We start from the raw sequence: 13,734 nt of genomic DNA on the forward strand, positions 1-13,734 counted from the left end.
CTGGGGTTTAGGAAATTGTGGTAATAAAAGAAGAACATTGTAAAATGCATTGGGATAGTAAAAGAAATGATAGATCACAAAATTTTTCAAAAGCTGAGAGTAGCTACTTCTAATCTATGTTCATATTCAGCTTCTTGGCCACTCAACCTGCATTCTTCTTCAGATAATCAAGATAATGTATTTACATGGACTTCTACTTTTAGTTTTTATTATATTTACATTAATAAAACAAATGTAAAAATGTAGCTATGTGGTAAGTAGTATTGTTAACTACTTATCTCAGGTACCTTGTCATCTTTGGTCCATAACAGTCCCCTCCATTTTTTCATTTATTTAATGATTCCATTGTATCTCCATTCCTAGTTCCCATCTTCCTCCCTTTCTTTAACATATGCCAAATTTCAAATGTACATAACATGAATCTTTTCGCTTACATGTACTCTTACAAAAAGTGTATTGCTGTTTAGTATGTAATTTTAATTAACATAAAATGGCATTATGTAATATATTTTGTTCAATTATTTCACTGAGTGATGCCTTTAAATCCACCGAGATTGTTTTGATTGTATCTATTTTTTTAACATCTTTATTGGAGTATAATTGCTTTACAATTGTGTGTTAGTTTCTGCTTTATAACAAAGTGAATCAGCTATACATATACATATATCCCCATATCTCCTCCCTCTTGTATATCCCTCACACCCTCGCTATCCCAACCCTCTAGATGGTCACAAAGCACTGAGCTGATCTCCATGCAATGTGGCTGCTTCCCACTAGCTATCTATTTTACATTTGGTAGTGTATATATGTCCATATCACTCTCTCACTTTGTCCCAGCTTACCTTTCCCCCTCCCTGTGTCCTCAAGTCCATTCTCTACATCTGCATCTTTATTCCTGTCCTGTCCCTAGGTTCTTCAGAACCATGTTTTTTTTTTTAGATTCCATATACATATGTTAACATACAATATTTGTTTTTCTCTTTCTGACTTACTTCACTCTGTATGACAGATTCTAGGTCCATCTGACTCAATACAAATAACTCAATTTTGTTCCTTTTTATGGCTGAGTAATATTCCACTGTATATATGTGCCACATCTTCTTTATCCATTCATCTGTCGATAGACACTTAGGTTGCTTCCATGTCCTGGCTATTGTAAATAGAGCTGCAATGAACATTGTGGTACATGACTCTTTTGAATTATGGTTTTCTCAGGGTATATGCCCAGTAGTGGGACTGCTGGGTCGTATGGTAGTTCTAATTTTAGTTTTTTAAGGAACCTCCATACTGTTCTCTATAGTGGCTGTATCAATTTACATTCCCCCAATAGTGCAAGAGAGTTCCCTTTACTCCACATCCTCTCCAACATTTATTGATTATAGATTTTTTTGATGATGGCCATTCTGATTGATGTGAGGTGATACCTCATTGTAGTTTCGATTTGCATTTCTCTAACGATTAGTGCTGTTGAGCATCCTTTCATGTGTTTGTTAGCAATCTGTATATCTCCTTTGGAGAAGTGTCTATTTAGGTGTTCTGCCCATTTTTGGATTGGGTTGTTTGTTTTTCTGATATTGAGCTGCATGAGCTGCTTGTAAATTTTGGATATTAATCCTTTGTCAATTGCTTCATTTGCAAATATTTTCTCCCATTCCAAGGGTTAACTTTTCATCTTGTTTATGGTTTCCTTTGCTGTGCAAAAGCTTTTAAGTTTCATTAGTTCCCATTTGCTTATTTTTATTTCCATTTCTCTAGGAGGAGAGGCAAAAAGGATGTTGCTCTGATTTATGTCATAGAGTGTTCTGCCTATGTTTTCCTCTAATAGTTTTATAGTGTCTGGCCTTACATTTAGGTCTTTATTCCATTTTGAGTTTATTTTTGTGTATGGTGTTAGGGAGTGTTCTAATTTCATTCTTTTACATGTAGCTGTCCAGTTTTCCCAGCACCACTTATTGAAGAGATTGTCTTTTCTCCATTGTATATTCTTGCCTCCTTTATGACAAATAAGGGGACCATATGTGTGTGGGTTTGTTTCTGGGCTTTCTATCCTGTTCCATTGACCTATATTTCTGTTTTTGTGCCAGTACCATACTGTCTTGATTACTGTAGCTTTGTATTATAGTCTGAAGTCAGGGAGTCTGATTCCTCCAGCTCCATTTTTCTTTGTCAAGATTGCTTTGTCTATGTGGGTCTTTTGTGTTTCCATACAAATTGTGAAATTTTTTTGTTCTAGTTCTGTGAAAAATACCATTGGTAGTTTGAGAAGTATTGCAATGAATCTGTAGATTGCTTTGGGTAGTATAGTCATTTTCACAATGTTGATTCTTCCAGTCTAAGAACATGGTATATCTCTCTATCTGTTTTGTATCATCTTTAATTTCTTTCATCAGTGTCTTATAGTTTTCTGCATACAAGTCTTTTGTCTCCTTAGGTAGGTTTATTCCTAGATATTTTATTCTTTTTGTTGCAGTGGTAAATGGGAGTGTTTCCTTAATTTCTCTTTCAGAATTTTCCTTATTAGTGTATAGTAATGCAAGAGATTTCTATGCATTAATTTTGTATCCTGCTACTTTACCAAGTTCATTGATTAATTATAGTAGTTTTCTGATAGCATCTTAAGGGTTCTCTATGTGTAATATCATGTCATCTGCAAACAGTGACAACTGTACTTCTTCTTTTCTGATTTGGATTCCTTTTTCCTCTCTGATTGCTTTGGCTAAAACTTCCAAAACTATGTTGAATAATAGTGGTGAAAGTAGGCAACCTTGTTTTGTTCCTTATCTTAGAGGAAATGGTTTCAGTTTTTCACTATTGAGAATGGTGTTGGCTGTGGGTTTGTCATATATGGCCTTTATTATGTTTAGGTACATTCCCTCTATGCCTACTTTCTGGAGGGTCTTTATCATAAATGGGTGTTTAATTTTGCCGAAAGCTTTTTCTGCATCTATTGAGATGATCATAAGGATTTTCTCCTTCAATATGTTAATATGGATTATCACATTGATTAATTTGCATATACTGAAGAATCCTTGCATTCCTGGGATAAACCCCACTTGATCATGGTGTATGATCCTTTTAATGTGCTGTTGGATTCTGTTTGCTAGTATGTTGTTGAGGATTTTCACATCTATGTTCATCAGTGATATTGGCCTGTCTTTTTCTTTCTTTGTGACATCTTTATCTGGTTTTGGTATCAGGGTGATGGTGGCCTCATAGAATGAGTTTGGGAGTGTTGCTCACTCTGCTATATTTTGGAAGAGTTTGAGAAAGATAGGTGTTAGCTCTTCTCTAAATGTTTGGTAGAATTCGACTGTGAAGTCCTGGGCTTTTGTTTGTTGGAAGATTTTTAATCACAGTCTCAATTTCAGTGCTTGTGATTGGTCTGTTTATATTTTCTATTTCTTCCTGGTTCAGTCTCAGAAGGTTGTGCTTTTCTAAGAATTTGTCCATTTCTTCCAGGTTGTCCATTTTATTGGCATAGAGTTTCTTGTAGTAATCTCTCATGATCCTTTTTATTTCTGAAGTGTCAGCTGTTATTTCTCCTTTTTCATTTCTACTTCTATTGTTTTGAGTCTTCCTTTTTTTCTTGTTGAGTCTTGCTAATAGTTTATCAATTTTGTTTATCTTCTCAAATAACCAACTTTTAGTTTTATTCATGTTTGCTATTGTTTCCTTCATTTCTTTTTCAATTATTTCTGATCTGATATTTATGATTTCTTTCCTTCTGCTAACTTTTGGATTTTTTTTTCTTCTTTCTCTAATTGTTTTAGGTGTAAGATTAGGTTGTTTATTTAAGATGTTTCTTGTTTCTTGAGGTAGGATTGTATTGTTATGAGCTTCCCTTTTAGAACTTCTTTTTCTGCATCCCATAGGTTTTGGGTCATTGTGTTTTCATTGTCATATTTTTCTAGGTATGTTTTGATTTTCTCTTGATTTCTTCAGTGATCTCTTGGTTATTTAGTAGTGTATTGTTTAGCCTCCATGTGTTTGTATTTTTTACAGATTTTTTCTGGTAATTAATATCTAGTCTCATAGCATTGTGGTCAGAAAAGATATTTTATATGATTTCAGTTTTCTTAAATTTACCAAGGCTTGATTTGTGATCAAGATATGATCTATTCTGGAGAATGTTCCATGAGCACTTGAGGAGAAACTGTATTCTGTTGTTTTTGGATGGAATGTCCTATAAATATCAATTAAGTCTATCTTGTTTAATGTATCATTTAAAGCTTTTGTTTGCTTATTTATTTTCATTTTGGATGATCTGTCCCTTGGTGAAAGTGGGGTGTTAAAGTCCCCTACTATGATTGTGTTACTGTCGATTTCCCCTTTTATGGCTGTTAGAATTTGCCTTATGTAGTGAGGTGCTCCTATGTTCAATACATAAATATTTACATTTGTAATATCTTCTGCTTGGATTGATCCCTTGTTCCTTATGCAGTGTCCTTCTTTATCTCTTTTGATAGTGTTTATTTTAAAGTCTATTTTGTCTGATATGAGAATTGCTACTCCAGCTTTCTTTTGTTTTCCATTTGCATGGAATATCTTTTTCCATCCCCTCAGTTTCAGTCGTATGTGTCCCTAGGTCTGAAGTGAGTCTCTTGTAGACAGCATATATATGGGTCTTGTTTTTGTATATTCAGCCAGACTATGTCTTTTGTTTGGAACATTTAATCCATTTACGTTTAAGGTAATTATTGATATGTGTCTTCCTATTACCAATTTCTTAGTTGGTTTGGGTTTGTTATTGTAGGTACTTTCCTTTTTTTGGGTTTCCTACCTAGAGAAGTTCCTGTAGCATTTGTTGTAAAGCTAGTTTGGTCATGCTGAATTCTCTTAACTTTTGCTTGTCTGTAAAGATTTTAATTTCTCTGTCAAATCTGAATGAGATCCTTGCTGGGTAGAGTAATCTTGGTTCGAGGTATTTCCCTTTCATCACTTTAAATATGTCCTGCCACTCTCTTCTGGCTTGCAGAGTTTCTGCTGAAAGATCAGCTCTTAACCTTATGGGGGTTCCCTTGTATATTATTTGTTGCTTTTCCCTTGCTGCTTTAATATTTTTTCTTTGTATTTAATTTTTGGTAGTTTGATTAATATGTGTCTTGGTGTGTTTCTTCTTGGATTTATCCTATATGGGGCTCTCTGTGCTTCCTGGACTTATTGACTATTTCCTTTCCCATATTTGGGAAGTTTTCAACTATAACCTCTTCAAATATTTTCTCAGTTCCTTTTTTTTCCTCTTCTTCTTCTGGGACACCTATAGTTCAAATGTTGGTGCTTTTAATGTTGTCCCAGAGGTCTCTGAGATTGTCCTCAATTCTTTTCATTCTTTTTCCTTTATTCTGCTCTGCAGTAGTTATTTCCATTATTTTGTCTTCCAGGCCACTCCTCCGTTCTTCTGCCTCAGTTAATCAATCAGCTATTGATTCCTTCTAGAGAATTTTTAATTTCATTTATTATGTCATTCATCATTGTTCGTTTGCTCTTTAGTTCTTCTAGGTCCTGGTTAAACGTTTCTTGTATTTTCTCCATTCTATTTCCAAGATTTTGGATTATCTTTACTATCATTACTCTGAATTCTTTTTCTGGTAGACTGCCTATTTCCTCTTCATTTGTTTGGTCTGGTGGGTTTTGATCTTCCTCCTCATCTGCTGCATATTTCTCTGTCTTCTCATTTTGCTTATCTTACTGTGTTTGGGGTCTGCTTTTTGCAGGCTGCAGGTTCATAGTTCCCATTGTTTTTGGTTTCTGCTCCCAGTGGCTAAGGTTGGTTCAGTGGATTGTGTAAGCTTCCTGGTAGAGGGCACTTGTACCTGCATTCTGGTGGATAAGGCTGGATCTTGTTTTTCTTTTGGGCAGGGCTGCCTCCAGTGGTGTGTTTTGGGGTATCTGTGACGTTATTAGGATTTTAGGCAGCCTCTCTGCTAATGCGTGGGTTTGTGTTCCTATCTTGCTAGTTGTTTGGCATAGGCTGTCCAGCACTGTAGCTTGCTGGTTGTTGAGTGGAATTGGGTCTTAGCATTGAGATGGTGATCTCTGGGAGAGCTTTCACCATTTGATATTACATGGAGCTGAAAGGTCTCTGGTGGACCAATGTCTTGAACTGAGCTCTTGCACCTCAGAGTCACAAGCCTGACGCCTGGCTAGAGCACCAAGACACTGTCTGCCACATGGCTCAGAAGAAAAGGGAGGAAAAAAGAAAGAAAGAAAGAATAAAATAAAGTTATTAAATTTTTTTAATTATTAAAAATAAAAAAAATTAGAACGTAATAGAAAAAAAAACCAAAAACGGACAGACAGAACCCTAGGACAAATGGTAAAAGCAAAGCTATACAGACAAAATCGCACAAAGAAGCATACACATACACATTCACAAAAAGAGAAAAAGAAAAAATATATATATCTATATATTAAAAAAAGAGGAAGAGAGCAACCAAATCAATAAACAAATCTACCAATGATAATAAACTCTAAATACTAAACTAAGATAAACATAAATCCAGAAACAAATTAGATGCAGCAAACCCCCAACTCTACTGTTGCTCCCCAAGTCCACTGCCTCAATTTGTTTTCTCTTCATGTATTCCAGAGATGCAGGGTGCATGAAGTTGATTGTGGAGATTTAATCCACTGTTCCTGAGGCTGCTGGGAGAAATTTTCCTTTCTCTTCTTTGTTCGCACAGCTCCTGGGGTTCAGCTTTGGATTTGGCCTCGCCCCTGCATGTAGTTTGCCTGAGGGCATCTGTTCTTTGCTCAGACAGGACAGGGTTAAAGTAGCAGCTGATTAGGGGGCTCTGGCTCACTCAGGCTGCGGGGGAGGGAGGGCCACGGATGCGGGGCGAGCCTGCAGTGGCAGAGGCCAGGGAGATGTTGCAACAGCCCTAGGCATGTCATGTGTTCTCCCGGGGAAGTTGTTCCTGGATCATGGGACCCTGGCAGTGGCGGGTGGCACAGGCTCCCAGGAGGGGAGGTATGAATAGTGACCTGTGCTTGGACACAGGCTTCTTGGTGGCTGCAGCAGCATCCTTAGCATCTCATGCCCGTCTGTGGTGTCCACGTTGATAACTGCAGCTCACGCCCACTTCTGGAGCTCGTTTAGGCGGTGCTCTGAATCCCCTCTCCTCGCGCACCCTGAAACAATGTTTTCTTGCCTCATAGGCAGTTCCAGACTTTTTCCCGGACTCCCTCATGGCTAGCTGTGGCTCACTAGCCCCCTTCAGGCTGTGTTCATGCAGCCAACCCCAGTCCTCTCCCTGCGATCCGACCGAAGCCCGAGCCTCAGCTCCAAGCCCCTGCCTGCCCCAGCGGGTGAGCAGACAAGCCTCTTAGCCTGGTGAGTGCTGGTCGGCACCGATCCTCTGTGCAGGAATCTCTCCACTTTGCCCTCCGCACCCCAGTTTCTGTGCTCTCCTCCGCGGCTCTGAAGCTTCCCCCTTCTGCCACCCGCAGTCTCTGCCCACGAAGGGGCTTCCTAGTGTGTGGAAACCTTTCCTCCTTCACAGCTCCCTCCCAGAGGTGCAGGTCTCGCCCTATTCATTTGTCTCTGTTTTTTCTTTTTTCTTTTGCCCTACCCAGGTATGTGGGGAATTTCTTGCCTTTTCAGAAGTCTGGGGTCTTCTGCCAGAGTTCAGTAGGTGTTTTATATGAGTTGTTCCACATGTAGATGTATTTATGATGTATTTGTGTGGAGGAAGGTGATCTCCACGTCTTACTCCTCCGCCATCTTTAAGGTCTCTATGATTATATCTTAAGCTGTTGTGCATTGAACTCCATGGTGTGCCTTCAAAACATTTTACCTCTCACTCTTTCAGTATTGAATACACAAGTTTGCATACAAAAATAACACTGCAGGGAATATCTTTGTACATGTTCCCTTTGGGACTTCTATACGAACTTCTTTGAGATATATATCCAAAATAGAGTTGGAAATGAGAAGTTGTACACATACTATTTTGACTGGGTAGAGCCAGATTGTTCTCAAGAATAGCTGCTCTAGTTCACACTCCCAACAATAGTGCCTGAAGGTTCCAACAGCCCTACATTACTTCCAACACTTGGCATTGCCACCTTTCTAATTTTTGCTGAACTAATAGGTTTAGTTTGATTTCTTACTGTGGCTTTAATTTACATGTCCTTGATTTCTAGAACATTATAGCATCTCATCACATACTTCATGGATGTTTGGATTTTCTCTTCTGTATTACTTGTATCCATTTTTTAAACTGGGGTTACTGTTTTTTTTCTAGCTAATTTGCAAAAATTCCCGGTGTATTTTGATTATAAATACCTTGTCAGTTTTTGGCATTACAAGTATCTTTTTCCATTCTATCATCTCTGTTTTTGCTTTGTATATAAGTATTCTTGTTGAATAGAAATTTTTAATTTCAATGCAATCATACTGGAAGAGGTATGGGTCAATAGACTTTTCTGCTTCTCCGAAATTTAAATTTTTGAACTTAAGGACAATAAGACTCAGTTGATTTTTGAGATACATTGATTATAGCATGAACTGCTAATGAAATTTCATGACTTGTTTCTGTCCCTTACTTTAAAAGGTCTACTATTTTTTTTAACTCTTCTTTGAAATCTGTGAGGTATTTTAATATTCTTTCAACAAAAATTCTCTTCTTGTTGAAGTGACCCAGAGTTGCTTTTTATTGCTTACAGTCACAAGAACCTTCACTAATACAGTAGATGAGAAACAATGACAAAATGGCATTCTCAGGTTCACAATTCATAAGTCATGCAAACCTTTGTGATCTACGAATTTCCAACCACCAAGAGGTCTTTCCCTCATAACGCTGATCAAATGAACAGAGCTCAAAATGGTATATTCTCATATAGTAAAACCTATATTATTGATAGATAAATGGCCTTCTCACTCAGCTCCACAATTACATTTAGTTATAAATATATACTCTAATAAATACATGACAATTTGATCATTCAGCAGCACTAAATACATTTTAAATGATGGACTTTAAAATAATACTCTGAAGCTCTCTCTTAAGAGAATTCTGAATAAGCTAACTTTCCTCATTTTTTGGTGACCTTTTAATCTGGGCAGCACTTGACTCATCAGCTGCATCTTTCTAAATATGGATATACTTAGACAGTAAATACATTCTCTTCCCAGCACAAGCTTTGTGTCCTATCAAAGGATCAATTATGATTCTGTAAGGGGGCAGTGCATTACTAAATAATGTCAAAACTGTGATTGCATTAGAGAATAAAGACAGAACAATGTTTATGTAAGAAGTGCTCAAGGAATGCAACTTCTTTTTTTTTCTTTTTGAGTTTCTGTTCTTTAACTGGTAATTGAAATATGCCTACATCCTAAAATAGATATTCCTGAGAACAGATGTGATTATAATTCTGTCAAGGACAACAGTTTGATTTTTGTTACATTACAGGAAATGAATCTTTCAGGTCAGTGTGAGTGAGAATTCTTTTACTCTTTTATTCTAGTACTTCTCAAACTTTGTTAGTCATAAGATTTTGATTCAAGAGTTCTGGGTAAGGCCCTGGAATCTGTATGTTTAACTAGCACCCCAGGTAATTCTTAGGAAGTTAGTCAATATCCCATCCAAGGGGGAATTCTGTTTTAGTCTATTAGAATAACATGGAAAGGAATTGATTGGAGTGAATATCTTTGGGAAGCTTGTGATATAAACTACTGTAAATTTATTAAGTCGATCTAGAATTTTAGAAAATAGTCCTTGCTGATAATTTGCAAAGGCATCAGATGTCTCATCTATAAATATAACACAGTGTTATATATATATGGGGAAATTAGATGAGATGGTATATGTAAATTACTGTTTTTTATTCACTTTTTCACTTAGCAAAAAGTTTTTGAGTTCCTGCTATGTTAAAGTCAGCTTGGAAGATACAGGGCACACAGAGATTATAAAATGCTGTTCTTGACTTCAAAGAGTTCATGGTATATTAGACAAATACATAACAATTAATTGCATATATATTGAGATGAGGATAATAATACCATGTATGGTAGTGTTCTTTGGTAGAAAAAGTAGTGTTCAATTGTGTTAGAATGTAAGTCCCTTTCATTAACTCAATAAATATTATCAATTATTTGTTATGTCTGAGGTGCTCTTAGATATAAATACTACAATTGTGAATTGAAGATAATTCCTGTCCTCCTGACAATTACAGTCTAGTAGGTACAAGCACTTACGAATTAACAGGAAATGAAAATGTGGTATGATAAGGGCTATGATTGTAAAAATACAGTGTATTAACACATTATAAGAGCATCAGATCTATACTTTGGAGTATAGGAATAGATAAATTGATAAATGAAAGATGAAAAGAGGTCAGACAGATGAAGAGGGAAATAGAGTAGTTTATACAGAAGGAGCATCATCTGAGAAGGCCTGGTAGTGAGGGAGAGGATGGCATAGTTGATCTGAATGTAGGACTAAAACCTAGCATGAGAGGAATATCATAGTGAGAGAGAATGCTGGAGAGGTGAGCAGGAGTCAGGAGTTTGGGTCATGTTGAGTAATTTGGACTTTATTCTTCAAGTTGTGAGAAACCACTGAAAGGTGTTTTGCAAAGGAAGGACATGATCAAATTTATGTTTCAGAAGACCACTCAGGCTCCTGTGTAGAGAATAGACTTACAGAGGGTTAAAACAGCAGGTAAGAGGACTGATTGGACTGATACATTAATTGAGTTGAGAGGCAATGGAGATGTGAACGGGGGTAATTTTGGGTGGATAAAGAGAGTTGGGCAGATCCAAGAGATAAGAAGCAAGCAGAGTAAACAGCACTTAGATATTTGTGTTCTAGATTTGTGCAGTGAAAAGCACATAGATGGCACTCAAAAAAAAAAGATTTGTTGGATGAGTCAGGAAGGTACTTCACAAAGGAGATAATAGAGCTGGATTGTGACAAATCTTATGTATTGGACACATTTTCTGGATTTTCTGCCGGGTCTTCAAACTCAGTGTTTCCATAATTACATCTATCTTTGCCCATGAAATCTAATTCTTATCTTGACATTATTTTGTGGACCTGACATTAAATCTCCTTCTGCTAACCCAAGACTGGGAATTGTTTACCTCTTTTTCTCCAGGGCCTAAAACAACACTTTGCCCAAATAGGCAAATGTATTCCACAATTTTTGGTTGAATAAACAACTCCATGAATTCACCCAACCTCAAAACCTCACCATGAATGAAACATACCCACTCACACCAGTGGTCAGGATTGAGCCTATCTTTGCAATATTTTCTGAATCTACCCCTTTCTTCTACTGCTGTTTGTTTGTTTGTTTTTGTGGACACAGGCAGGATTCTTCTCATATGTCTCTTTAGCTCCAAGTTGTGCCCTCTTCAATCCATTCTAATACAGTTGCCACATAAGTATTGTGGTAAATTGTCATGGCTCTCTTCTATTCAGAATGTTCAGTGACACTTCTTCACCAGACTAGCCTGTCCCTCATGATCCTCCTTTATTTCCCTTCTGATTTTCTCTTCCTTTTCTCCTGTCACCCTCCCCTCAGCTCCCCCACACTAGTTTCCTTTAGCCATAAAGGCATTACTGTTTCTCAAAATGCCCTACATTTTGGCACATCTATATTTTGACTCATGTTGCATTTTGCTTGGAATTCTCTTCATTTCAGATTCTACTTGTTCAAAGTCTATCCTCCCTTCAAAGCCTAGGCCTAAACCTTATCATACCCATGAAACCTTCTGAGTCTTTCTCCAACTAGCAATGACTACTCTTCTCTAAGCTCCAAGGACATTTTAATTTGCACGTGGCTTATATTACACATCACTTTCTTTCTTTTAACTGGTTATTTGTATTTATATTCTTCTTCCCTTTATGTACTATAAACAGGATGTGGATTATATGTATTTTCTTTTTGCTGACACAGTGATACCTTGTCTTTTACCTTAGAATATACCCATTAAACATTTAGTGAATGAATGAATGAACAAATATCCAAAATCCATTCCTGGCTAAACCCAAGGAGCTATTTTGCCACTCTCCTTATCATTTTATTCTCAAAAAGGGCTATGATTATCCCCTAAAGAGGAATGAGAAGTGAGTAGAAATGTTTTGAATGTAACAATGTCTGGGAAAGGGTCACTACTGACATTCAGTGGTTAAGGGCCAGGGATGCTGAATTTCCTGAGGCACTCTGAAAAGTCTCTCATCCACTTCTGTTGAAAAACATTTATAGGCTTTGAGTTTTAGTATATGGTAGTCCTATTCTTGGTTTTTCTTTCTTGGATTTTTGCCACATAATTATGTTAAGAATTTGATGAAATAAGATGTATAAAGCCTCTAGGTTACTTTGCAAAATAAGCTTGCAGTCAGTGATAGCTGTTATTGTCAATTGCTTATCAAAAAAATGGGGATAATGGTATTAGGAAGATTAAATAAGTTACTGCATAGGAAGCTCTTTGCACAATGCCTGGCGTATTGTAAGTGCTCAATAAACATTAACTATTATCATTATTACTGTTATTCTGTTATTAGTATTATTTTCACATTTTACAAAGTCAGATTACATTGAATTTACAGTCACCTAAAAGCCTGAGGACTTTTTCACATGAAGAGGTGTTAAGTCAGTTCCTTTGCGATCTTACACCTATGATGGAAATAAGCTCAGACTTGCTGTGCTTTGGTTCCTTTTGAAGGTTGATGGGAAATTCCAAGGTAAACCAGAGTTAATGCCTATGGCCTTTATCCACAGCACTGAGAAAAGAATATCAAGGTGAAACAAAAGAGCAGTTTGATTCTAGGTTTTGCATTGAATGGATCTGGCTCTGTGCTGCTTTGTATTTTGTGCTGGAGCCGCCTTTCCACTCAGCATTTGGTTTTCTGGAGAAAGAAATGTATGAAGACAGAAATTTGCTTAGGGACTAGTCTTTATATATATATATATATATATATATATATATATAATTTTTACTACTGCATGTTTTAGTGGGGCTTAAAATCTATCCACCTTTGAATTTAGCATTAACTTTCTTTTGTTTGTTTTTTACATTATTTTTTCTTTAATAAATTTGACATTACATTTTGTAAATTTAAGGCATATCGTGTTACTTCGATATATTTATCTATTTAATATGATTGCCATTGAAGCAATATTTATCACACTGTATCATTATAGTACAATACTACTGTGCATATTCATTATATTGTGCATTAGATTTCTACGTTTACAACTTGTTACAAGTTTGCACTCTTAAGCACCATAAATATTATTCCCCCAGCCCCCATCCTTTGGTAACTACCATTTTACTCTCTGTTTTCTTTTTATAGGTTTTCTGTTTTGGCAGAATTTTTAGATTCTGCATATAAGTAATGCCATACAGTACTTGTCTTTCTCTGTCTGACTTATCTTGCTTAACATAATGTGCTCTAGGTCCATTTATGTTGTCACAAATGGCAGGATGTCCTTCTTTCTCATGGCTGAATAATATTCCATTGTATGTTAACAAAATGAAACGGGAGCCTACAGAATGGGAGAAAATTTTACAAACCATATGTTGGATAAGGGGTTATACGTATATATATATATATATATATATATATATATATATATATATATAGAGAGAGAGAGAGAGAGAGAGAGAGAGAGAGAGAGAGTCACATATCCAAAATATCTGAAGAACTAACACAACTTAATAACAACAAAGAAGATTAAAACTGGACAGTAGAATTAAATAGACATTTTTTCAAAGCGGACATC

The sequence above is a fragment of the Mesoplodon bidens genome (genome assembly GCF_964165515.1).
Source record: "Mesoplodon bidens genome assembly, chromosome: 2".
Classification (NCBI taxonomy): domain Eukaryota; kingdom Metazoa; phylum Chordata; class Mammalia; order Artiodactyla; family Ziphiidae; genus Mesoplodon; species Mesoplodon bidens.